A 19,486-nucleotide genomic window follows, 5' to 3' on the forward strand; every position below is an offset into this window, starting at 1 on the left:
GCTGCCTCAGTTGGATCTCCTTCACTTGACAGGGGGGTGCCCGAGCAGCGACCCTCCCCAGCTCTAGCCCAACTCCTACTTACCTGCCAGGTGAGATACTATGATCAGGAAGGTACTTCTCCCAGGGCAAGGCTCACCCATTGCACTCTGGGTGTGCTGCCCCTGTGATTTCCCCAAATGTGGGAAACTTGACTGCATAATTTGTATTTCCACTGGTCGGCTTTCATATAATTCAGATCTCTTTGTCTCAGGTCTCTCTCCAGCCTAGTTTGCTGTCTGTTTCCACTTCTTTTTTTTTTGAGCCCCTCCCTTCTATACCCTTGTGCACTATCCTAAATTCTCCTCCTGTCTGCTTACTTTGGGCCTTCCAATGCACAATGCAAATTACAGGCAGTGCTGCAGGGCCCACACCCTTTTACTTGCCTTACAGAGCAGCTCTGGAGCTGTTACAGTGCCAAGCTGCTGCAAGAAATCAGCTTGAATGCTTCTGGGGCTGGGGCATTGCCAATATGAGCCCCACACCGAAGGAGGGTGGGGGTGTTTAATGCAAACTAAGGGTCATCCAAGCGCCGCAAAAGGCCGCCATGCCCTGCATACCCCTATTCTCTTTTCATATGCAGATGAGGGTTCCAGCCAACTTTGTCCCACTGCTTGGATGACATCACTGTATGAAAATCCGTCTTCTGCAGACCTTCCCCCAGGAATGCTTGTACTAGTTGTTGCATTTGGTTTGTTGTTTGGGGGTGCTTCAGTATTAGGCAGCCTTCTGTCCTCCCATGTTCATTTGAAAATAAGTGTTCTCCCTGCAGTTGTTGTCCCCAGATGAGAGTTCCCTTGTGCTGCCTCAGTTGAATCTCCTTTACTTGACAGAGATATGCCTGAGCAGCGGCCCTCCCCAGCCCTATCCCAAATCATACTTATTTTGCATAGGAGATACCATGGTCATGAAGATTGTTCTCCCAGGGTGAGGTTCATTCATTGCATTCTGGGTATGCTGACCCCTGTGATTTCCCCAAATGTGGGAAACTCGACTGCATTATTTGTGGTAGTGGGGGACTGTGTTTGTGCTTTCCTCTGGTCAGCTCTGGTAAAAGTCAGATTTCTTTGTCTCAGATCTTCCTCTAGCCTTGTTCTTCTTTCGAGAGTTCCCTTGTGCTGCCTCAGTTGGATCTCCTTCACTTGACAGGGGGGTGCCCGAGCAGCGACCCTCCCCAGCTCTAGCCCAACTCCTACTTACCTGCCAGGTGAGATACTATGATCAGGAAGGTACTTCTCCCAGGGAAAGGCTCACCCATTGCACTCTGGGTGTGCTGCCCCTGTGATTTCCCCAAATGTGGGAAACTTGACTGCATAATTTGTATTTCCACTGGTCGGCTTTCATATAATTCAGATCTCTTTGTCTCAGGTCTCTCTCCAGCCTAGTTTGCTGTCTGTTTCCACTTCTTTTTTTTTGGAGCACCTCCCTTCTATACCTTTGTGCACTATCCTGACTTCTCCTCCTGTCTGCTTACTTTAGGCCTTCCAATGCACAATGCAAATTACAGGCAGTGCTGCAGGGCCCACACCCTTTTACTTGCCTTACAGAGCAGCTCTGGAGCTGTTACAGTGCCAAGCTGCTGCAAGAAATCAGCTTGAATGCTTCTGGGGCTGGGGCATTGCCAATATGAGCTCCACACCGAAGGAGGGTGGGGGTGTTTAATGCAAACTAAGGGTCATCCAAGCGCCGCAAAAGGCCGCCATGCCCTGCATACCCCTATTCTCTTTTCATATGCAGATGAGGGTTCCAGCCAACTTTGGCCCACTGCTTGGATGACATCACTGTATGCAAATCCGTCTTCTGCAGATCTTCCCCCAGGAATGCTTGTACTAGTTGTTGCATTTGGTTTGTTGTTTGGGGGTGCTTCAGTATTAGGCAGCCTTCTGTCCTCCCATGTTCATTTGAAAATAAGTGTTCTCCCTGCAGTTGTTGTCCCCAGATGAGAGTTCCCTTGTGCTGCCTCAGTTGAATCTCCTTTACTTGACAGAGATATGCCTGAGCAGCGGCCCTCCCCAGCCCTATCCCAAATCATACTTATTTTGCATAGGAGATACCATGGTCATGAAGATTGTTCTCCCAGGGTGAGGTTCATTCATTGCATTCCGGGTATGCTGACCCCTGTGATTTCCCCAAATGTGGGAAACTCGACTGCATTATTTGTGGTAGTGGGGGACTGTGTTTGTGCTTTCCTCTGGTCAGCTCTGGTAAAAGTCAGATTTCTTTGTCTCAGATCTTCCTCTAGCCTTGTTCTTCTTTCGAGAGTTCCCTTGTGCTGCCTCAGTTGGATCTCCTTCACTTGACAGGGGGGTGCCCGAGCAGCGACCCTCCCCAGCTCTAACCCAACTTCTACTTACCTGCCAGGTGAGATACTATGATCAGGAAGGTACTTCTCCCAGGGCAAGGCTCACCCATTGCACTCTGGGTGTGCTGCTCCTGCGATTTCCCCAAATGTGGGACACTTAACTGCATAATTTGTGTTTCCACTGGTCGGCTTTCATATAATTCAGATCTCTTTGTCTCAGGTCTCTCTCCAGCCTTGTTTGCTGTCTGTTTCCACTTCTTTTTTTTGAGCCCCTCCCTTCTATACCCTTGTGCACTATCCTGACTTCTCCTCCTGTCTGCTTACTTTGTGCCTTCCAACGCACAATGCGAACTACAGGTAGTGCTGCAGGGCCCACACCCTTTTACTTGCCTTACAGAGCAGCTCTGGAGCTGTTACAGTGCCAACCTGCTGCAAGAAATCAGCTTGAATGCTTCAGGGGCTGGGGCATTGCCAACATGAGCCCCACACCGAAGGAGGGTGGGGGTGTTTAATGCGAACTAAGGGTCATCCAAGCACCGCAAAAGGCCGCCATGCCCTGCATACCCCTTTTCTCTTTTCATATGCAGATGAGGGTTCCAGCCAACTTTGGCCCACTGCTTGGATGACATCACTGTATGCAAATCCGTCTTCTGCAGACCTTCCCCCAGGAATGCTTGTACTAGTTGTTGCATTTGGTTTGTTGTTTGGGGGTGCTTCAGTATTAGGCAGCCTTCTGCCCTCCCATGTTCATTTGAAAATATGTGTTCTCCCTGCAGTTGTTGTCCCCAGATGAGAGTTCCCTTGTGCTGCCTCTGTTGAATCTCCATTACTTGACAGAGATGTGCCTGAGCAGCGGCCCTCCCCAGCCCTATCCCAATCATACTTTATTTGCATAGGAGATACCATGGTCATGAAGATTGTTCTCCCAGGGTGAGGTTCATTCATTGCATTCTGGGTATGCTGACCCCTGTGATTTCCCCAAATGTGGGAAACTCGACTGCATTATTTGTGGTAGTGGGGGACTGTGTTTGTGTTTTCCTCTGGTCAGCTCTGGTAAAAGTCAGATTTCTTTGTCTCAGATCTTCCTCTAGCCTTGTTCTTCTTTCGAGAGTTCCCTTGTGCTGCCTCAGTTGGATCTCCTTCACTTGACAGGGGGGTGCTTGAGCAGCGACCCTCCCCAGCTCTAGCCCAACTCCTACTTACCTGCCAGGTGAGATACTATGATCATGAAGGTGCTTCTCCCAGGGCAAGGCTCACCCATTGCACTCTGGGTGTGCTGCCCCTGTGATTTCCCCAAATGTGGGAAACTTGACTGCATAATTTGTATTTCCACTGGTCGGCTTTCATATAATTCAGATCTCTTTGTCTCAGGTCTCTCTCCAGCCTAGTTTGCTGTCTGTTTCCACTTCTTTTTTTTTGAGCCCCTCCCTTCTATACCCTTGTGCACTATCCTGACTTCTCCTCCTGTCTGCTTACTTTGGGCCTTCCAATGCACAATGCAAATTACAGGCAGTGCTGCAGGGCCCACACCCTTTTACTTGCCTTACAGAGCAGCTCTGGAGCTGTTACAGTGCCAAGCTGCTGCAAGAAATCAGCTTGAATGCTTCAGGGGCTGGGGCATTGCCAACATGAGCCCCACACCGAAGGAGGGTGGGGGTGTTTAATGCGAACTAAGGGTCATCCAAGCGCCGCAAAAGGCCGCCATGCCCTGCATACCCCTATTCTCTTTTCATATGCAGATGAGGGTTCCAGCCAACTTTGGCCAACTGCTTGGATGACATCACTGTATGCAAATCCGTCTTCTGCAGACCTTCCCCCAGGAATGCTTGTACTAGTTGTTGCATTTGGTTTGTTGTTTGGGGGTGCTTCAGTATTAGGCAGCCTTCTGCCCTCCCATGTTCATTTGAAAATAAGTGTTCTCCCTGCAGTTGTTGTCCCCAGATGAGAGTTCCCTTGTGCTGCCTCAGTTGAATCTCCTTTACTTGACAGAGATATGCCTGAGCAGCGGCCCTCCCCAGCCCTATCCCAAATCATACTTATTTTGCATAGGAGATACCATGGTCATGAAGATTGTTCTCCCAGGGTGAGGTTCATTCATTGCAATCTGGGTATGCTGACCCCTGTGATTTCCCCAAATGTGGGAAACTTGACTGCATTATTTGTGGTAGTGGGGGATTGTGTTTGTGCTTTCCTCTGGTCAGCTCTGGTAAAAGTCAGATTTCTTTGTCTCAGATCTTCCTCTAGCCTTGTTCTTCTTTCGAGAGTTCCCTTGTGCTGCCTCAGTTGGATCTCCTTCACTTGACAGGGGGGTGCCCGAGCAGTGACCCTCCCCAGCTCTAGCCCAACTCCTACTTACCTGCCAGGTGAGATACTATGATCAGGAAGGTACTTCTCCCAGGGCAAGGCTCACCCATTGCACTCTGGGTGTGCTGCTCCTGCGATTTCCCCTAATGTGGGACACTTAACTGCATAATTTGTGTTTCCACTGGTCGGCTTTCATATAATTCAGATCTCTTTGTCTCAGGTCTCTCTCCAGCCTAGTTTGCTGTCTGTTTCCACTTCTTTTTTTTTGAGCCCCTCCCTTCTATACCCTTGTGCACTATCCTGACTTCTCCTCCTGTCTGCTTACTTTGCGCCTTCCAACGCACAATGCGAACTACAGGTAGTGCTGCAGGGCCCACACCCTTTTACTTGCCTTACAGAGCAGCTCTGGAGCTGTTACAGTGCCAAGCTGCTGCAAGAAATCAGCTTGAATGCTTCAGGGGCTGGGGCATTGCCAACATGAGCCCCACACCGAAGGAGGGTGGGGGTGTTTAATGCGAACTAAGGGTCATCCAAGCGCCGCAAAAGGCCGCCATGCCCTGCATACCCCTTTTGTCTTTTCATATGCAGATGAGGGTTCCAGCCAACTTTGGCCCACTGCTTGGATGACATCACTGTATGCAAATCCGTCTTCTGCAGACCTTCCCCCAGGAATGCTTGTACTAGTTGTTGCATTTGGTTTGTTGTTTGGGGGTGCTTCAGTATTAGGCAGCCTTCTGCCCTCCCATGTTCATTTGAAAATATGTGTTCTCCCTGCAGTTGTTGTCCCGAGATGAGAGTTCCCTTGTGCTGCCTCAGTTGAATCTCCTTTACTTGACAGAGATGTGCCTGAGCAGCGGCCCTCCCCAGCCCTATCCCAATCATACTTATTTTGCATAGGAGATACCATGGTCATGAAGATTGTTCTCCCAGGGTGAGGTTCATTCATTGCATTCTGGGTATGCTGACCCCTGTGATTTCCCCAAATGTGGGAAACTTGACTGTATTATTTGTGGTAGTGGGGGACTGTGTTTGTGCTTTCCTCTGGTCAGCTCTGGTAAAAGTCAAATTTCTTTGTCTCAGATCTTCCTCTAGCCTTGTTCCTCTTTCGAGAGTTCCCTTGTGCTGCCTCAGTTGGATCTCCTTCACTTGACAGGGGGGTGCCCGAGCAGCGACCCTCCCCAGCTCTAGCCCAACTCCTACTTACCTGCCAGGTGAGATACTATGATCATGAAGGTGCTTCTCCCAGGGCAAGGCTCACCCATTGCACTCTGGGTGTGCTGCTCCTGCGATTTCCCCAAATGTGGGACACTTGACTGCATATTTTGTGTTTCCCCTAGTCGGCTCTCGTATAATTCAGATCTCTTTGTCTCAGGTCTCTCTCCAGCCTAGTTTGCTGTCTGTTTCCACTTCTCTTTTCTTGAGCCGCTCCCTTCTATGCCCTTGCGCACTATCCTGACTTCTCCCGTCTGCTTACTTTGTGCCTTCCAACGCACAATGCGAACTACAGGTAGTGCTGCAGGGCCCACACCCTTTTACTTGCCTTACAGAGCAGCTCTGGAGCTGTTACAGTTTCCAGTTGCTGCAAGAAATCAGCTTGAATGCTTCAGGGGCTGGGGCATAGCCAACATGAGCCCCACACCGAAGGAGGGTGGAGGTGTTTAATGCGAACTAGGGGTCATCCAAGCACCGCAAAAGGCCGCCATGCCCTGCACACCCCTTTTCTCTTTTTATATGCAGACGAGGGTTGAAGCCAACTTTGACCCACTGCTTGAATGACATCACCATATGCAAATCCATCTGCTGCAGGCCTTCCCCCAGGAATGCTTGCACTAGTTGTTGCATTTGGTTTGTTGTTTGAAGGTGCTTCAGTATTAGGCAGCCTTCTGCCCTCCCATGTTCATCTGAAAATATGTGTTCTCCCGGCAGTTGTTGTCCCCAGATGAGAGTTCCCTTGTGCTGCCTCAGTTGAATCTCCTTTACTTGACAGAGATATGCCTGAGCAGCGGCCCTCCCCAGCCCTATCCCAAATCATACTTATTTTGCATAGGAGATACCATGGTCAATAATGCAGTCGAGTTTCCCACATTTGGGGAAATCATAGGGGTCAGCATACCCAGAATGCAATGAATGATCCTCACCCTGGGAGATCAATCTTCATGACCATGGTATCTCCTATGAAAAATAAGTATGATTTGGGATAGGGCTGGGGAGGGCCGCTGCTCAGGCACATCTCTGTCAAGTAAAGGAGATTCAACTGAGGCAGCACAAGGGAACTCTCATCTGGGGACAACAACTGCAGGGAGAACACATATTTTCAGATGAACATGGGAGGGCAGAAGGCTGCCTAATACTGAAGCACCCCCAAACAACAAACCAAATGCAACAACTAGTACAAGCATTCCTGGGGGAAGGTCTGCAGAAGACGGATTTGCATACAGTGATGTCATCCAAGCAGTGGGCCAAAGTTGGCTGGAACCCTCATCTGCATATGAAAAGAGAAAAGGGGTATGCAGGGCATGGCGGCCTTTTGCGGCGCTTGGATGACCCCTAGTTCGCATTAAACACCCCCACCCTCCTTCGGTGTAGGGCTCATGTTGGTCATGCCCCAGCCCCTGAAGCATACAAGCTGATTTCTTGCAGCAGCTGGGCACTGTAACAGCTCCAGAGCTGCTCTGTAAGGTAAATAAAAGGTTGTGGGACCTGCAGCACTACCTGTAGTTCGCATTGTGCGTTGGAAGGCACAAAGTAAGCAGACGGGAGAAGTCAGGATAATGCGCAAGGGCATAGAAGGGAACGGCTCAAGAAAAGAGAAGTGGAAACAGACAGCAAACTAGGCTGGAGAGAGACCTGATACAAAGAGATCTGAATTATACGAGAGCCGACCAGAGGAAACACAAATTATGCAGTCAAGTGTCCCACATTTTGGGAAATCACAGGAGCAGCACACCCAGAGTGCAATGGGTGAGCCTTGCCCTGGGAGAAGCACCTTCCTGATCATAGTATCTCACCTGGCAGGTAAGTAGGAGTTGGGCTAGAGCTGGGGAGGGTCGCTGCTCGGGCACCCCCCTGTCAAGTGAAGGAGATCCAACTGAGGCAGGACAAGGGAACTCTCGAAAGAAGAACAAGGCTAGAGGAAGATCTAAGACAAAGAAATCTGACTTTTACCAGAGCTGACCAGAGGAAAGCACAAACACAGTCCCCCACTACCACAAATAATGCAGTCGAGTTTCCCACATTTGGGGAAATCACAGGGGTCAGCATACCCAGAATGCAATGAATGAACCTCACCCTGGGAGAACAATCTTCATGACCATGGTATCTCCTATGCAAAATATGTATGATTTGGGATAGGGCTGGGGAGGGCCGCTGCTCAGGCACATCTCTGTCAAGTAAAGGAGATTCAACTGAGGCAGCACAAGGGAACTCTCATCTGGGGACAACAACTCCAGGGAGAACACATATTTTCAGATGAACATGGGAGGGCAGAAGGCTGCCTAATACTGAAGCACCCCCAAACAACAAACCAAATGCAACAACTAGTGCAAGCATTCCTGGGGGAAGGCCTGCAGCAGATGGATTTGCATATGGTGATGTCATCCAAGCAGTGAGTCAAAGTTGGCTTCAACCCTCGTCTGCATATGAAAAGAGAAAAGGGGCGTGCAGGGCATGGCGGCCTTTTGCGGCGCTTGGATGAACCCTAGCTCGCATTAAACACCTCCACCCTCCTTCGGTGTGGGGCTCATGTTGGCTATGCCCCAGCCCCTGAAGCATTCAAGCTGATTTCTTGCAGCAGCTGGGCACTGTAACAGCTCCAGAGCTGCTCTGTAAGGCAAGTAAAAGGGTGTGGGCCCTGCAGCACTACCTGTAGTTCGCATTGTGCGTTGGAAGGCACAAATTAAGCAGACGGGAGAAGTCAGGATAGTGCGCAAGGGCATAGAAGGGAGCGGCTCAAGAAAAGAGAAGTGGAAACAGACAGCAAACTAGGCTGGAGAGAGACCTGAGACAAAGAGATCTGAATTATACGAGAGCCGACCAGGGGAAACACAAATTATGCAGTCAAGTTTCCCACATTTGGGGAAATCACAGGAGCAGCACACCCAGAGTGCAATGGGTGAGCCTTGCCCTGGGAGAAGCACCTTCATGATCATAGTATCTCACCTGGCAGGTAAGTAGGAGTTGGGCTAGAGCTGGGGAGGGTCGCTGCTCGGGCACCCCCCTGTCAATTGAAGGAGATCCAACTGAGGTAGCACAAGGGAAGTCTCGGAAGAAGAACAAGGCTAGAGGAAGATCTGAGACAAAGAAATCTGACTTTTACCAGAGCTGACCAGAGGAAAGCACAAACACAGTCCCCCACTACCACAAATAATGCAGTCGAGTTTCCCACATTTGGGGAAATCACAGGGGTCAGCATACCCAGAAAGCAATGACTGAACCTCACCCTGGGAGAACAATCTTCATGACCATGGTATCTCCTATGCAAAATAAGTATGATTTGGGATAGGGCTGGGGAGGGCCGCTGCTCAGGCACATCTCTGACAAGTAAAGGAGATTCAACTGAGGCAGCACAAGGGAACTCTCATCTGGGGACAACAACTCCAGGGAGAACACATATTTTCAGATGAACATGGGAGGGCAGAAGGTTGCCTAATACTGAAGCACCCCCAAACAACAAACCAAATGCAACAACTTGTGCAAGCATTCCTGGGGAAAGGCCTGCAGCAGATGGATTTGCATATGGTGATGTCATCCAAGCAGTGGGTCAAAGTTGGCCTCAACCCTCGTCTGCATATGAAAAGAGAAAAGGGGCGTGCAGGGCATGGCAGCCTTTTGCGGCACTTGGATGACCCCTAGTTCGCACTAAACACCTCCACCCTCCTTCGGTGTGTGGGGCTCATGTTGGCTATGCCCCAGCCCCTGAAGCATTCAAGCTGATTTCTTGCAGCAGCTGGGCACTGTAACAGCTCCAGAGCTACTCTGTAAGGCAAGTAAAAGGGCGTGGGCCCTGCAGCACTACCTGTAGTTTGCATTGTGCATTGGAAGGCACAAAGTAAGCAGACGGGAGAAGTCAGGATAGTGCGCAAGGGCATAGAAGGGAGCGGCTCAAGAAAAGAGAAGTGGAAACAGACAGCAAACTAGGCTGGAGAGAGACCTGAGACAAAGAGATCTGAATTATACGAGAGCCGACCAGGGGAAACACAAATTATGCAGTCAAGTTTCCCACATTTGGGGAAATCACAGGAGCAGCACACCCAGAGTGCAATGGGTGAGCCTTGCCCTGGGAGAAGCACCTTCATGATCATAGTATCTCACCTGGCAGGTAAGTAGGAGTTGGGCTAGAGCTGGGGAGGGTCGCTGCTCGGGCACCCCCCCTGTCAAGTGAAGGAGATCCAACTGAGGCAGCACAAGAGAACTCTCGAAAGAAGAACAAGGCTAGAGGAAGATCTGAGACAAAGAAATCTGGCTTTTACCAGAGATGACCAGAGGAAAGCACAAACACAGTCCCCCACTACCACAAATAATGCAGTCGAGTTTCCCACATTTGGGGAAATCACAGGGGTCAGCATACCCAGAATGCAATGTATGAACCTCACCCTGGGAGAACAATCTTCATGACCATGGTATCTCCTATGCAAAATAAGTATGATTTGGGATAGGGCTGGGAAGGGCCGCTGCTCAGGCACATCTCTGTCAAGTAAAGGAGATTCAACTGAGGCAGCACAAGGGAACTCTCATCTGGGGACAACAACTGCAGGGAGAACACATATTTTCAGATGAACATGGGAGGGCAGAAGGCTGCCTAATACTGAAGCACCCCCAAACAACAAAACAAATGCAACAACTAGTACAAGCATTCCTGGGGGAAGGCCTGCAGCAGATGGATTTGCATATGGTGATGTCATCCAAGCAGTGGGTCAAAGTTGGCTTCAACCCTCGTCTGCATATGAAAAGAGAAAAGGGGCGTGCAGGGCATGGCGGCCTTTTGCGGCGCTTGGATGACCCCTAGTTCGCATTAAACACCTCCACCCTACTTCGGTGTGGGGCTCATGTTGGCTATGCCCCAGCCCCTGAAGCATTCAAGCTGATTACTTGCAGCAGCTGGGCACTGTAATAGCTCCAGAGCTGCTCTGTAAGGCAAGTAAAAGGGTGTGGGCCCTGCAGCACTACCTGTAGTTCGCATTGTGCGTTGGAAGGCACAAAGTAAGCAGACGGGAGAAGTCAAGATAGTGCGCAAGGGCATAGAAGGGAGCGGCTCAAGAAAAGAGAAGTGGAAACAGACAGCAAACTAGGCTGGAGAGAGACCTGAGACAAAGAGATCTGAATTATACGAGAGCCGACCAGGGGAAACACAAATTATGCAGTCAACTTTCCCATATTTGGGGAAATCGCAGGAGCAGCACACCCAGAGTGCAATGGATGAGCCTTGCCCTGGGAGAAGCACCTTCATTATCATGAAGGTGCTTCTCCCAGGGCAAGGCTCACCCATTGCACTCTGTGTGTGCTGCTCCTGTGATTTCCCCAAATGTGGGAAACTTGACTGCATAATTTGTGTTTCCCCTGGTTGGCTCTTGTATAATTCAGATCTCTTTGTCTCAGGTCTCTCTCCAGCCTAGTTTGCTGTCTTTTTCCACTTCTCTTTTCTTGAGCCGCTCCCTTCTATGCCCTTGCGCACTATCTTGACTTCTCCCGTCTGCGTACTTTGTGCCTTCCAATGCACAATGCGAACTACAGGTAGTGCTGCAGGGCCCACGCCCTTTTACTTGCCTTACAGAGTAGCTCTGGAGCTGTTACAGTGCCCAGCTGCTGCAAGAAATCAGCTTGAATGCTTCAGGGGCTGGGGCATGGCCAACATGAGCCCCACAACGAAGGAGGGTGGGGGTGTTTAATGCAAACTAGGGGTCATCCAAGCGCCGCAAAAGGCCGCCATGCCCTGCATACCCCTTTTCTCTTTTCATATGCAGATGAGGGTTCCAGCCAACTTTGGCCCACTGCTTGGCTGACATCACCGTATGCAAATCCATCTTCTGCAGACCTTCCCCAAGGAATGCTTGCACTAGTTGTTGCATTTGGTTTGTTGTTTGGGGGTGCTTCAGTATTAGGCAGCCTTCTGCCCTCCCATGTTCATCTGAAAATATGTGTTCTCCCTGCAGTTGTTGTCCCCAGATGAGAGTACACTTGTGCTGCCTCAGTTGAATCTCCTTTACTTGACAAGGGAGGCATTTTGGATTTTTTCTTTGGGTACCCTTACACCTGATGGTCTGAATGAGAGCATCGAACTGAACAACATTGGCAGTCTCTGAAGGTTTTATCTTTTGATTTACCTAATATATTATTTATTGAATATCCATTTATTGTATGTTTAATAAATAAACAAAATTATTAGAAGTAGCTATTTTGTGAACAGCTTTCCTCTTAGGATGAAACTGTATAATCCTGTTGTGTGTGTTCCTTTAAAGTTCTTTAGTAAAATCCACTAGTAATGATGAACATCAGATTTCTTTCTCCATCCTCTTTTTACACTTTCTCTTGGTTCTATATATATATATATTTTTTTATTTTTATTTTATTTTTTTCCCCTCCTTCTCCCAAAAGGCCCCCCTCCCTCCCCTCCCCCTCCCTGTTTTAAATTTTAAAATCTTTAAATCTTTAAATCTTCGAATCCTTAAATTGTCTGTTTAATATTTATTTTTTATTCAATTCTTTTTGTTGTTTAAGCAGCAATGTAATTATTCCAGGGGTTAAAATAATGAAATATAGAAATAATATTAACAAAAATTAAAGGTAAAAATGAATTGATAGAATGATCCCATTAAAAGTAAATAAATAATATGGATGTTAAGCTGAGCGGGTTGGATTCGAACATGGGACTCGCTGCATAGAGTGCAGGTGATGTTTCCGCTGCGCCACGAGAGCAGCTTTAGTAGTGGCTTGGATTTATGTTACCCTAAAAGGTTCTATATAAGTAAATGGGGATCCTTAGTGCTGAGTTTCTGAATTATGTATATGTGATTATAGATATGAGGTATTGATTGAAAGATTAGAGGTTAATCTGTATATAGATTATATATTTTCTGTTATTTTTTAAACCACCTTGTTGCTTATTTTATTATTATTTTTAATCACCATGTTGCTTATTTTTATATTATGAAATGCCTTTATATGTGCAATTGCAATTAGAAAGTTGTTCCATATATGAGTCATTACATGTATGCATCCAATTAGTATATGTATGTATCCAATCAACTAATTAGTAATGCTATTGGTCCGGTGCATTTTAAAAAGAGCCTGCTAGGCTGCTGATGTATCCTCTGACGAAACCGCTCTTGGATAACAGCGGAGAAACGCGTTAGAAGGTGACTACCGGACACTCTGATTGCTGAGATATAAGCCCGTTCATGAACGAGCTACATCACGGCGGACGTCTGATGTAAAGACAGCGGTGAAGGGGAAAAAGCAATTTGAGAGCGAGCAAAAGGAGGTCTCTACCCCACGGCAGGGAGGAATATCCCGACCGCGAGTGCCAATAAGATCCAGCCACGGTTAACGGGGGTCGTAGCATACCGCTGTGTTTCACCAACCATCACAGCGCTCTCCCCCTGTTTTCTTTCATTACTCACGTGAGTTACATATGAACTTTAACTGCAGTAAATAAGAGGCGTTGGTTACAACTGTTGCTGTTCATCCACAAGAAGGAATTTAATGTATCAATTACAATTGGAAAGTAACGATTAAATTACAACAGCTGTATCCAGGAGGATTTTTTGGACACTTTAATAGACATTCCGTTGTCATCAAGGGCAATATGAAATAGATACTGATTACATTTAGATATGGATATGGATATGTTGACTCCATTGTATTTTATTGAATGTGGGTTTCTTCTGTCTATATATATTTTTTAAAAATAAAGAGCTTGTATATTTTATTTTTTGCGCTCCCTTGATAACAAGTGTGATTATCTTTAAAATTTGGTTTATTATTGGTAGAACAGTACTACCTATGGGAGCAGCATTTTATAATATATGGTGAAAATTAATAGATGTATAAAGATTAAATAAGCAACAAATTGGTGAAATAGATACGTTTTGATAGGAGCGCTGGGTTCTATATATATATATTGACATTTGGTTATATATATGTATAGACTTTATAAATTCTTGACAGAGATGTGCCTGAGCAGCGGCCCTCCCAAGCCCTATCCCAAATCATACTTATTTTGCATAGGAGATACCATGGTCATGAAGATTGTTCTCCCAGGGTGAGGTTCATTCATTGCATTCTGGGTATGCTGATCCCTGTGATTTCCCCAAATGTGGGAAACTGGACTGCATTATTTGTGGTAGTGAGGGACTGTGTTTGTGCTTTCCTCTGGTCAGCTCTGGTAAAAGTCAGATTTCTTTGTCTCAGATCTTCCTCTAGCCTTGTTCTTCTTTCGAGAGTTCCCTTGTGCTGCCTCAGTTGGATCTCCTTCACTTGACAGGGGGGTGCCCGAGCAGCGACCCTCCCCAGCTCTAGCCCAACTCCTACTTACCTGCCAGGTGAGATACTATGATCATGAAGGTGCTTCTCCCAGGGCAAGGCTCACCCATTGCACTCTGGGTGTGCTGCTCCTGCGGTTTCCCCAAATGTTGGACACTTGACTGCATAATTTGTGTGCAATAGTTGTTGCATTTGGTTTGTTGTTTGGGGGTGCTTCAGTATTAGGCAGCCTTCTGCCCTACCATGTTCATCTGAAAATATGTGTTCTCCCTGCAGTTGTTGTCCCCAGATGAGAGTTCCCTTGTGCTGCCTCAGTTGAATCTCCTTTACTTGACAGAGATGTGCCTGAGCAGCGCCCCTCCCCAGCCCTATCCCAAATCATACTTATTTTGCATAGGAGATACCATTTTCATGAAGATTGTTCTCCCAGGGTGAGGTTCATTCATTGCATTCTGGGTATGCTGACCCCTGTGATTTCCCCAAATGTGGGAAACTCGACTGCATTATATGTGGTAGTGGGGGACTGTGTTTGTGCTTTCCTCTGGTCAGCTCTGGTAAAAGTCAGATTTATTTGTCTCAGATCTTCCTCTAGCCTTGTTCTTCTTTCGAGAGTTCCCTTGTGCTGCCTCGGTTGGATCTCCTTCACTTGACAGGGGGGTGCCCGAGCAGCGACCCTCCCCAGCTCTATCCCAAGTCTTACTTACCTGCCAGGTGAGATACTATGATCATGAAGGTGCTTCTCCCAGGGCAAGGCTCACCCATTGCACTCTGGGTGTGCTGCTCCTGCGATTTCCCCAAATGTGGGAAACTTGACTGCATAATTTGTGTTTCCCCTGGTCGGCTCTCGTATAATTCAGATCTCTTTGTCTCAGGTCTCTCTCCAGCCTAGTTTGCTGTCTGTTTCCACTTCTCTTTTCTTGAGCCGCTCCCTTCTATGCTCTTGCGCACTATCCTGACTTCTCACGTCTGCTTACTTTGTGCCTTCCAACGCACAATGCAAACTACAGGTAGTGCTGCAGGGCCCACGCCCTTTTACTTGCCTTACAGAGCAGCTCTGGAGCTGTTACAGTGCCCAGCTGCTGCAAGAAATCAGCTTGAATGCTTCAGGGGCTGGGGCATAGCCAACATGAGCCCCACACCGAAGGAGGGTGGAGGTGTTTAATGCGAACTAGGGGTCATCCAAGCGCCGCAAAAGGCCGCCATGCCCTGCACGCCCCTTTTCTCTTTTCATATGCAGACGAGGGTTGAAGCCAACTTTGACCCACTGCTTGGATGACATCACCATATGCAAATCCATCTGCTGCAGGCCTTCCCCCAGGAATGCTTGCACTAGTTGTTGCATTTGGTTTGTTGTTTGGGGGTGCTTCAGTATTAGGCAGCCTTCTGCCCTCCCATGTTCATCTGAAAATATGTGTTCTCCCTGCAGTTGTTGTCCCCAGCTGAGAGTTCCCTTGTGCTGCCTCAGTTGAATCTCCTTTACTTGACAGAGATGTGCCTGAGCAGCGGCCCTCCCCAGCCCTATCCCAAATCATACTTATTTTGCATAGGAGATACCATGGTCATGAAGATTGTTCTCCCAGGGTGAGGTTCAGTCATTGCATTCTGGGTATGCTGACCCCTGTGATTTCCCCAAATGTGGGAAACTCGACTGCATTATTTGTGGTAGTGGGGGACTGTGTTTGTGCTTTCCTCTGGTCAGCTCTGGTAAAAGTCAAATTTATTTGTCTCAGATCTTCCTCTAGCCTTGTTCTTCTTTCGAGAGTTCCCTTGTGCTGCCTCAGTTGGATCTCCTTCACTTGACAGGGGGGTGCCCGAGCAGCGACCCTCCCCAGCTCTAGCCCCACTTCTACTTACCTGCCAGGTGAGATACTATGATCAGGAAGGTGCTTCTCCCAGGGCAAGGCTCACCCATTGCACTCTGGGTGTGCTGCTCCTGTGATTTCCCCAAATGTGGGACACTTGACTGCATAATTTGTGTTTCCTCTGGTCGGCTCTCGTATAATTCAGATCTCTTTGTCTCAGGTCTCTCTTCAGCCTAGTTTGCTGTCTGTTTCCACTTCTCTTTTTTTGAGCCGCTCCCTTCTATGCCCTTGCGCACTATCCTGACTTCTCCCGTCTGCTTACTTTGTGCCTTCCAACGCACAATGCGAACTACAGGTAGTGCTGCAGGTCCCACACCCTTTTATTTGCCTTACAGAGCAGCTCTGGAGCTGTTACAGTGCCCAGCTGCTGCAAGAAATCAGCTTGAATGCTTCAGGGAATGGGGCATAGCCAACATGAGCCCCACACCGAAGGAGGGTGGAGGTGTTTAATGCGAACTAGGGGTCATCCAAGCGCCGCAAAAGGCTGCCATGCCCTGTACGCCCCTTTTTTCTTTTCATATGCAGACGAGGGTTGAAGCCAACTTTGACCCATTGCTTGGATGACATCACCATATGCAAATCCATCTGCTGCAGGCCTTCCCCCAGGAATGCTTGCACTAGTTGTTGCATTTGGTTTGTTGTTTGGGGGTGCTTCAGTATTATGTAGCCTTCTGCCCTCCCATGTTCATCTGAAAATATGTGTTCTCCCTGCAGTTGTTGTCCCCAGATGAGAGTTCCCTTGTGCTGCCTCAGTTGAATCTCCTTTACTTGACAGAGATGTGCCTGAGCAGCGGCCCTCCCCAGCCCTATCCCAAATCATACTTATTTTGCATAGGAGATACCATGGTCATGAAGATTGTTCTCCCAGGGTGAGGTTAATACATTGCATTCTGGGTATGCTGACCCCTATGATTTCCCCAAATGTGGGAAACTCGACTGCATTATTTGTGGTAGTGGGGGACTGTGTTTGTGCTTTCCTCTGGTCAGCTCTGGTAAAAGTTAGATTTCTTTGTCTCAGATCTTCCTCTAGCCTTGTTCTTCTTTCGAGAGTTTCCTTGTGCTGCCTCGGTTGGATCTCCTTCACTTGACAGGGGGGTGCCCGAGCAGCGACCCTCCCCAGCTCTATCCCAAATCTTACTTACCTGCCAGGTGAGATACTATGATCATGAAGGTGCTTCTCCCAGGGCAAGGCTCACCCATTGCACTCTGGGTGTGCTGCTCCTGCGATTTCCCCAAATGTGGGAAACTTGACTGCATAATTTGTGTTTCCCCTGGTCAGCTCTCGTATAATTCAGATTTCTTTGTCTCAGGTCTCTCTCCAGCCTAGTTTGCTGTCTGTTTCCACTTCTCTTTTCTTGAGCCGCTCTCTTCTATGCCCTTGCGCACTATCCTGACTTCTCCCGTCTGCTTAATTTGTGCCTTCCAACGCACAATGCGAACTACAGGTAGTGCTGCAGGGCCCACACCCTTTTACTTGCCTTACAGATCAGCTCTGGAGCTGTTACAGTGCCCAGCTGCTGCAAGAAATCAGCTTGAATGCTTCAGGGGCTGGGGCATAGCCAACATGAGCCCCACACCGAAGGAGGGTGGAGGTGTTTAATGCGAACTAGGGGTCTTCCAAGCGCCGCAAAAGGCTGCCATGCCCTGCACGCCCCTTTTCTCTTTTCATATGCAGACGAGGGTTGAAGCCATCTTTGACCCACTGCTTGGATGACATCACCATATGCAAATCCATCTGCTGTAGGCCTTCCCCCAGGAATGCTTGCACAAGTTGTTGCATTTGGTTTGTTGTTTGGGGGTGCTTCAGTATTAGGCAACCTTCTGCCCTCCCATGTTCATCTGAAAATATGTGTTCTCCCTGGAGTTGTTGTCCCCAGCTGAGAGTTCCCTTGTGCTGCCTCAGTTTAATCTCCTTTACTTGGCAGAGATGTGCCTGAGCAGCGGCCCTCCCCAGCCCTATCCCAAATCATACTTATTTTGCATAGGAGATACCATGGTCATGAAGATTGTTCTCCCAGGGTGAGGTTCAGTCATTGCATTCTGGGTATGCTGACCCCTGTGATTTCCCCAAATGTGGGAAACTCGACTGCATTATTTGTGGTAGTGGGGGACTGTGTTTGTGCTTTCCTCTGGTCAGCTCTGGTAAAAGTCAAATTTATTTGTCTCAGATCTTCCTCTAGCCTTGTTCTTCTTTCGAGAGTTCCCTTGTGCTGCCTCAGTTGGATCTCCTTCACTTGACAGGGGGGTGCCCGAGCAGCGACCCTCCCCAGCTCTAGCCCCACTTCTACTTACCTGCCAGGTGAGATACTATGATCAGGAAGGTGCTTCTCCCAGGGCAAGGCTCACCCATTGCACTCTGGGTGTGCTGCTCCTGTGATTTCCCCAAATGTGGGACACTTGACTGCATAATTTGTGTTTCCTCTGGTCGGCTCTCGTATAATTCAGATCTCTTTGTCTCAGGTCTCTCTTCAGCCTAGTTTGCTGTCTGTTTCCACTTCTCTTTTTTTGAGCCGCTCCCTTCTATGCCCTTGCGCACTATCCTGACTTCTCCCGTCTGCTTACTTTGTGCCTTCCAACGCACAATGCGAACTACAGGTAGTGCTGCAGGTCCCACACCCTTTTATTTGCCTTACAGAGCAGCTCTGGAGCTGTTACAGTGCCCAGCTGCTGCAAGAAATCAGCTTGAATGCTTCAGGGAATGGGGCATAGCCAACATGAGCCCCACACCGAAGGAGGGTGGAGGTGTTTAATGCGAACTAGGGGTCATCCAAGCGCCGCAAAAGGCTGCCATGCCCTGTACGCCCCTTTTCTCTTTTCATATGCAGACGAGGGTTGAAGCCAACTTTGACCCATTGCTTGGATGACATCACTGTATGCAAATCCATCTGCTGCAGGCCTTCCCCCAGGAATGCTTGCACTTGTTGTTGCATTTGGTTTGTTGTTTGGGGGTGCTTCAGTATTATGTAGCCTTCTGCCCTCCCATGTTCATCTGAAAATATGTGTTCTCCCTGCAGTTGTTGTCCCCAGATGAGAGTTCCCTTGTGCTGCCTCAGTTGAATCTCCTTTACTTGACAGAGATGTGCCTGAGCAGCGGCCCTCCCCAGCCCTATCCCAAATCATACTTATTTTGCATAGGAGATACCATGGTCATGAAGATTGTTCTCCCAGGGTGAGGTTCATTCATTGCATTCTGGGTATGCTGACCCGTATGATTTCCCCAAATGTGGGAAACTCGACTGCATTATTTGTGGTGGTGGGGGACTGTGTTTGTTCTTTCCACTGGTCAGCTCTGGTAAAAGTCAGATTTATTTGTCTCAGATCTTGCTCTAGCCTTGTTCTTCTTTCGAGAGTTTCCTTGTGCTGCCTCAGTTGGATCTCCTTCACTTGACAGGGGGGTGCCCGAGCAGTGACCCTCCCCAGCTCTAGCCCAACTCCTACTTACCTGCCAGGTGAAATACTATGATCATGAAGGTGCTTCTCCCAGGGCAAGGCTCACCCATTGCA

At 48.5% G+C, this 19,486-nt stretch overlaps 27 non-coding genes and 2 pseudogenes across 27 annotated transcripts; 22 read left to right on the forward strand and 7 right to left on the reverse strand.

Annotated features, from left to right (window-relative positions):
- Window positions 1–75: 75 nt before the first annotated feature.
- Window positions 76–238, forward strand: LOC135000517 (U1 spliceosomal RNA). Its single transcript, XR_010202379.1, has one exon. It is a non-coding gene; the product is annotated as a U1 spliceosomal RNA (small nuclear RNA).
- Window positions 239–913: 675 nt separating this feature from the next.
- On the forward strand, window positions 914–1,077 carry LOC135000496 (U1 spliceosomal RNA). The gene has a single exon (XR_010202359.1). It is a non-coding gene; the product is annotated as a U1 spliceosomal RNA (small nuclear RNA).
- A 152-nt stretch (window positions 1,078–1,229) lies between these two features.
- On the forward strand, window positions 1,230–1,392 carry LOC135000518 (U1 spliceosomal RNA). Its single transcript, XR_010202380.1, has one exon. It is a non-coding gene; the product is annotated as a U1 spliceosomal RNA (small nuclear RNA).
- Window positions 1,393–2,067: 675 nt separating this feature from the next.
- On the forward strand, window positions 2,068–2,231 carry LOC135000528 (U1 spliceosomal RNA). The gene has a single exon (XR_010202387.1). It is a non-coding gene; the product is annotated as a U1 spliceosomal RNA (small nuclear RNA).
- Window positions 2,232–2,383: 152 nt separating this feature from the next.
- Window positions 2,384–2,546, forward strand: LOC135000521 (U1 spliceosomal RNA). The gene has a single exon (XR_010202383.1). It is a non-coding gene; the product is annotated as a U1 spliceosomal RNA (small nuclear RNA).
- Window positions 2,547–3,218: 672 nt separating this feature from the next.
- LOC135000506 (U1 spliceosomal RNA) lies at window positions 3,219–3,382 on the forward strand. The gene has a single exon (XR_010202368.1). It is a non-coding gene; the product is annotated as a U1 spliceosomal RNA (small nuclear RNA).
- A 152-nt stretch (window positions 3,383–3,534) lies between these two features.
- On the forward strand, window positions 3,535–3,697 carry LOC135000519 (U1 spliceosomal RNA). The gene has a single exon (XR_010202381.1). It is a non-coding gene; the product is annotated as a U1 spliceosomal RNA (small nuclear RNA).
- A 674-nt stretch (window positions 3,698–4,371) lies between these two features.
- LOC135000503 (U1 spliceosomal RNA) lies at window positions 4,372–4,535 on the forward strand. Its single transcript, XR_010202365.1, has one exon. It is a non-coding gene; the product is annotated as a U1 spliceosomal RNA (small nuclear RNA).
- A 152-nt stretch (window positions 4,536–4,687) lies between these two features.
- On the forward strand, window positions 4,688–4,850 carry LOC135000523 (U1 spliceosomal RNA). Its single transcript, XR_010202384.1, has one exon. It is a non-coding gene; the product is annotated as a U1 spliceosomal RNA (small nuclear RNA).
- A 673-nt stretch (window positions 4,851–5,523) lies between these two features.
- LOC135000504 (U1 spliceosomal RNA) lies at window positions 5,524–5,687 on the forward strand. Its single transcript, XR_010202366.1, has one exon. It is a non-coding gene; the product is annotated as a U1 spliceosomal RNA (small nuclear RNA).
- Window positions 5,688–5,839: 152 nt separating this feature from the next.
- On the forward strand, window positions 5,840–5,974 carry LOC135000522 (U1 spliceosomal RNA; annotated as a pseudogene).
- Window positions 5,975–6,701: 727 nt separating this feature from the next.
- Window positions 6,702–6,832, reverse strand: LOC135000527 (U1 spliceosomal RNA; annotated as a pseudogene).
- Window positions 6,833–7,503: 671 nt separating this feature from the next.
- Window positions 7,504–7,666, reverse strand: LOC135000520 (U1 spliceosomal RNA). The gene has a single exon (XR_010202382.1). It is a non-coding gene; the product is annotated as a U1 spliceosomal RNA (small nuclear RNA).
- A 152-nt stretch (window positions 7,667–7,818) lies between these two features.
- On the reverse strand, window positions 7,819–7,982 carry LOC135000502 (U1 spliceosomal RNA). The gene has a single exon (XR_010202364.1). It is a non-coding gene; the product is annotated as a U1 spliceosomal RNA (small nuclear RNA).
- Window positions 7,983–8,653: 671 nt separating this feature from the next.
- Window positions 8,654–8,816, reverse strand: LOC135000512 (U1 spliceosomal RNA). Its single transcript, XR_010202375.1, has one exon. It is a non-coding gene; the product is annotated as a U1 spliceosomal RNA (small nuclear RNA).
- Window positions 8,817–8,968: 152 nt separating this feature from the next.
- LOC135000505 (U1 spliceosomal RNA) lies at window positions 8,969–9,132 on the reverse strand. Its single transcript, XR_010202367.1, has one exon. It is a non-coding gene; the product is annotated as a U1 spliceosomal RNA (small nuclear RNA).
- Window positions 9,133–9,805: 673 nt separating this feature from the next.
- LOC135000513 (U1 spliceosomal RNA) lies at window positions 9,806–9,968 on the reverse strand. Its single transcript, XR_010202376.1, has one exon. It is a non-coding gene; the product is annotated as a U1 spliceosomal RNA (small nuclear RNA).
- Window positions 9,969–10,121: 153 nt separating this feature from the next.
- Window positions 10,122–10,285, reverse strand: LOC135000497 (U1 spliceosomal RNA). Its single transcript, XR_010202360.1, has one exon. It is a non-coding gene; the product is annotated as a U1 spliceosomal RNA (small nuclear RNA).
- Window positions 10,286–13,848: 3,563 nt separating this feature from the next.
- Window positions 13,849–14,012, forward strand: LOC135000508 (U1 spliceosomal RNA). Its single transcript, XR_010202370.1, has one exon. It is a non-coding gene; the product is annotated as a U1 spliceosomal RNA (small nuclear RNA).
- A 152-nt stretch (window positions 14,013–14,164) lies between these two features.
- Window positions 14,165–14,325, forward strand: LOC135000524 (U1 spliceosomal RNA). The gene has a single exon (XR_010202385.1). It is a non-coding gene; the product is annotated as a U1 spliceosomal RNA (small nuclear RNA).
- Window positions 14,326–14,500: 175 nt separating this feature from the next.
- LOC135000507 (U1 spliceosomal RNA) lies at window positions 14,501–14,664 on the forward strand. The gene has a single exon (XR_010202369.1). It is a non-coding gene; the product is annotated as a U1 spliceosomal RNA (small nuclear RNA).
- A 152-nt stretch (window positions 14,665–14,816) lies between these two features.
- On the forward strand, window positions 14,817–14,979 carry LOC135000511 (U1 spliceosomal RNA). Its single transcript, XR_010202374.1, has one exon. It is a non-coding gene; the product is annotated as a U1 spliceosomal RNA (small nuclear RNA).
- A 671-nt stretch (window positions 14,980–15,650) lies between these two features.
- Window positions 15,651–15,814, forward strand: LOC135000498 (U1 spliceosomal RNA). The gene has a single exon (XR_010202361.1). It is a non-coding gene; the product is annotated as a U1 spliceosomal RNA (small nuclear RNA).
- A 152-nt stretch (window positions 15,815–15,966) lies between these two features.
- LOC135000514 (U1 spliceosomal RNA) lies at window positions 15,967–16,129 on the forward strand. Its single transcript, XR_010202377.1, has one exon. It is a non-coding gene; the product is annotated as a U1 spliceosomal RNA (small nuclear RNA).
- Window positions 16,130–16,800: 671 nt separating this feature from the next.
- LOC135000501 (U1 spliceosomal RNA) lies at window positions 16,801–16,964 on the forward strand. Its single transcript, XR_010202363.1, has one exon. It is a non-coding gene; the product is annotated as a U1 spliceosomal RNA (small nuclear RNA).
- Window positions 16,965–17,116: 152 nt separating this feature from the next.
- On the forward strand, window positions 17,117–17,279 carry LOC135000510 (U1 spliceosomal RNA). Its single transcript, XR_010202372.1, has one exon. It is a non-coding gene; the product is annotated as a U1 spliceosomal RNA (small nuclear RNA).
- A 671-nt stretch (window positions 17,280–17,950) lies between these two features.
- Window positions 17,951–18,114, forward strand: LOC135000499 (U1 spliceosomal RNA). Its single transcript, XR_010202362.1, has one exon. It is a non-coding gene; the product is annotated as a U1 spliceosomal RNA (small nuclear RNA).
- Window positions 18,115–18,266: 152 nt separating this feature from the next.
- Window positions 18,267–18,429, forward strand: LOC135000515 (U1 spliceosomal RNA). Its single transcript, XR_010202378.1, has one exon. It is a non-coding gene; the product is annotated as a U1 spliceosomal RNA (small nuclear RNA).
- Window positions 18,430–19,100: 671 nt separating this feature from the next.
- LOC135000509 (U1 spliceosomal RNA) lies at window positions 19,101–19,264 on the forward strand. Its single transcript, XR_010202371.1, has one exon. It is a non-coding gene; the product is annotated as a U1 spliceosomal RNA (small nuclear RNA).
- The last annotated feature ends 222 nt before the right edge of the window (window positions 19,265–19,486 follow it).

Source organism: Pseudophryne corroboree, unplaced genomic scaffold (genome assembly GCF_028390025.1).
Source record: "Pseudophryne corroboree isolate aPseCor3 unplaced genomic scaffold, aPseCor3.hap2 scaffold_1552, whole genome shotgun sequence".
In the NCBI taxonomy this organism is placed as follows: domain Eukaryota; kingdom Metazoa; phylum Chordata; class Amphibia; order Anura; family Myobatrachidae; genus Pseudophryne; species Pseudophryne corroboree.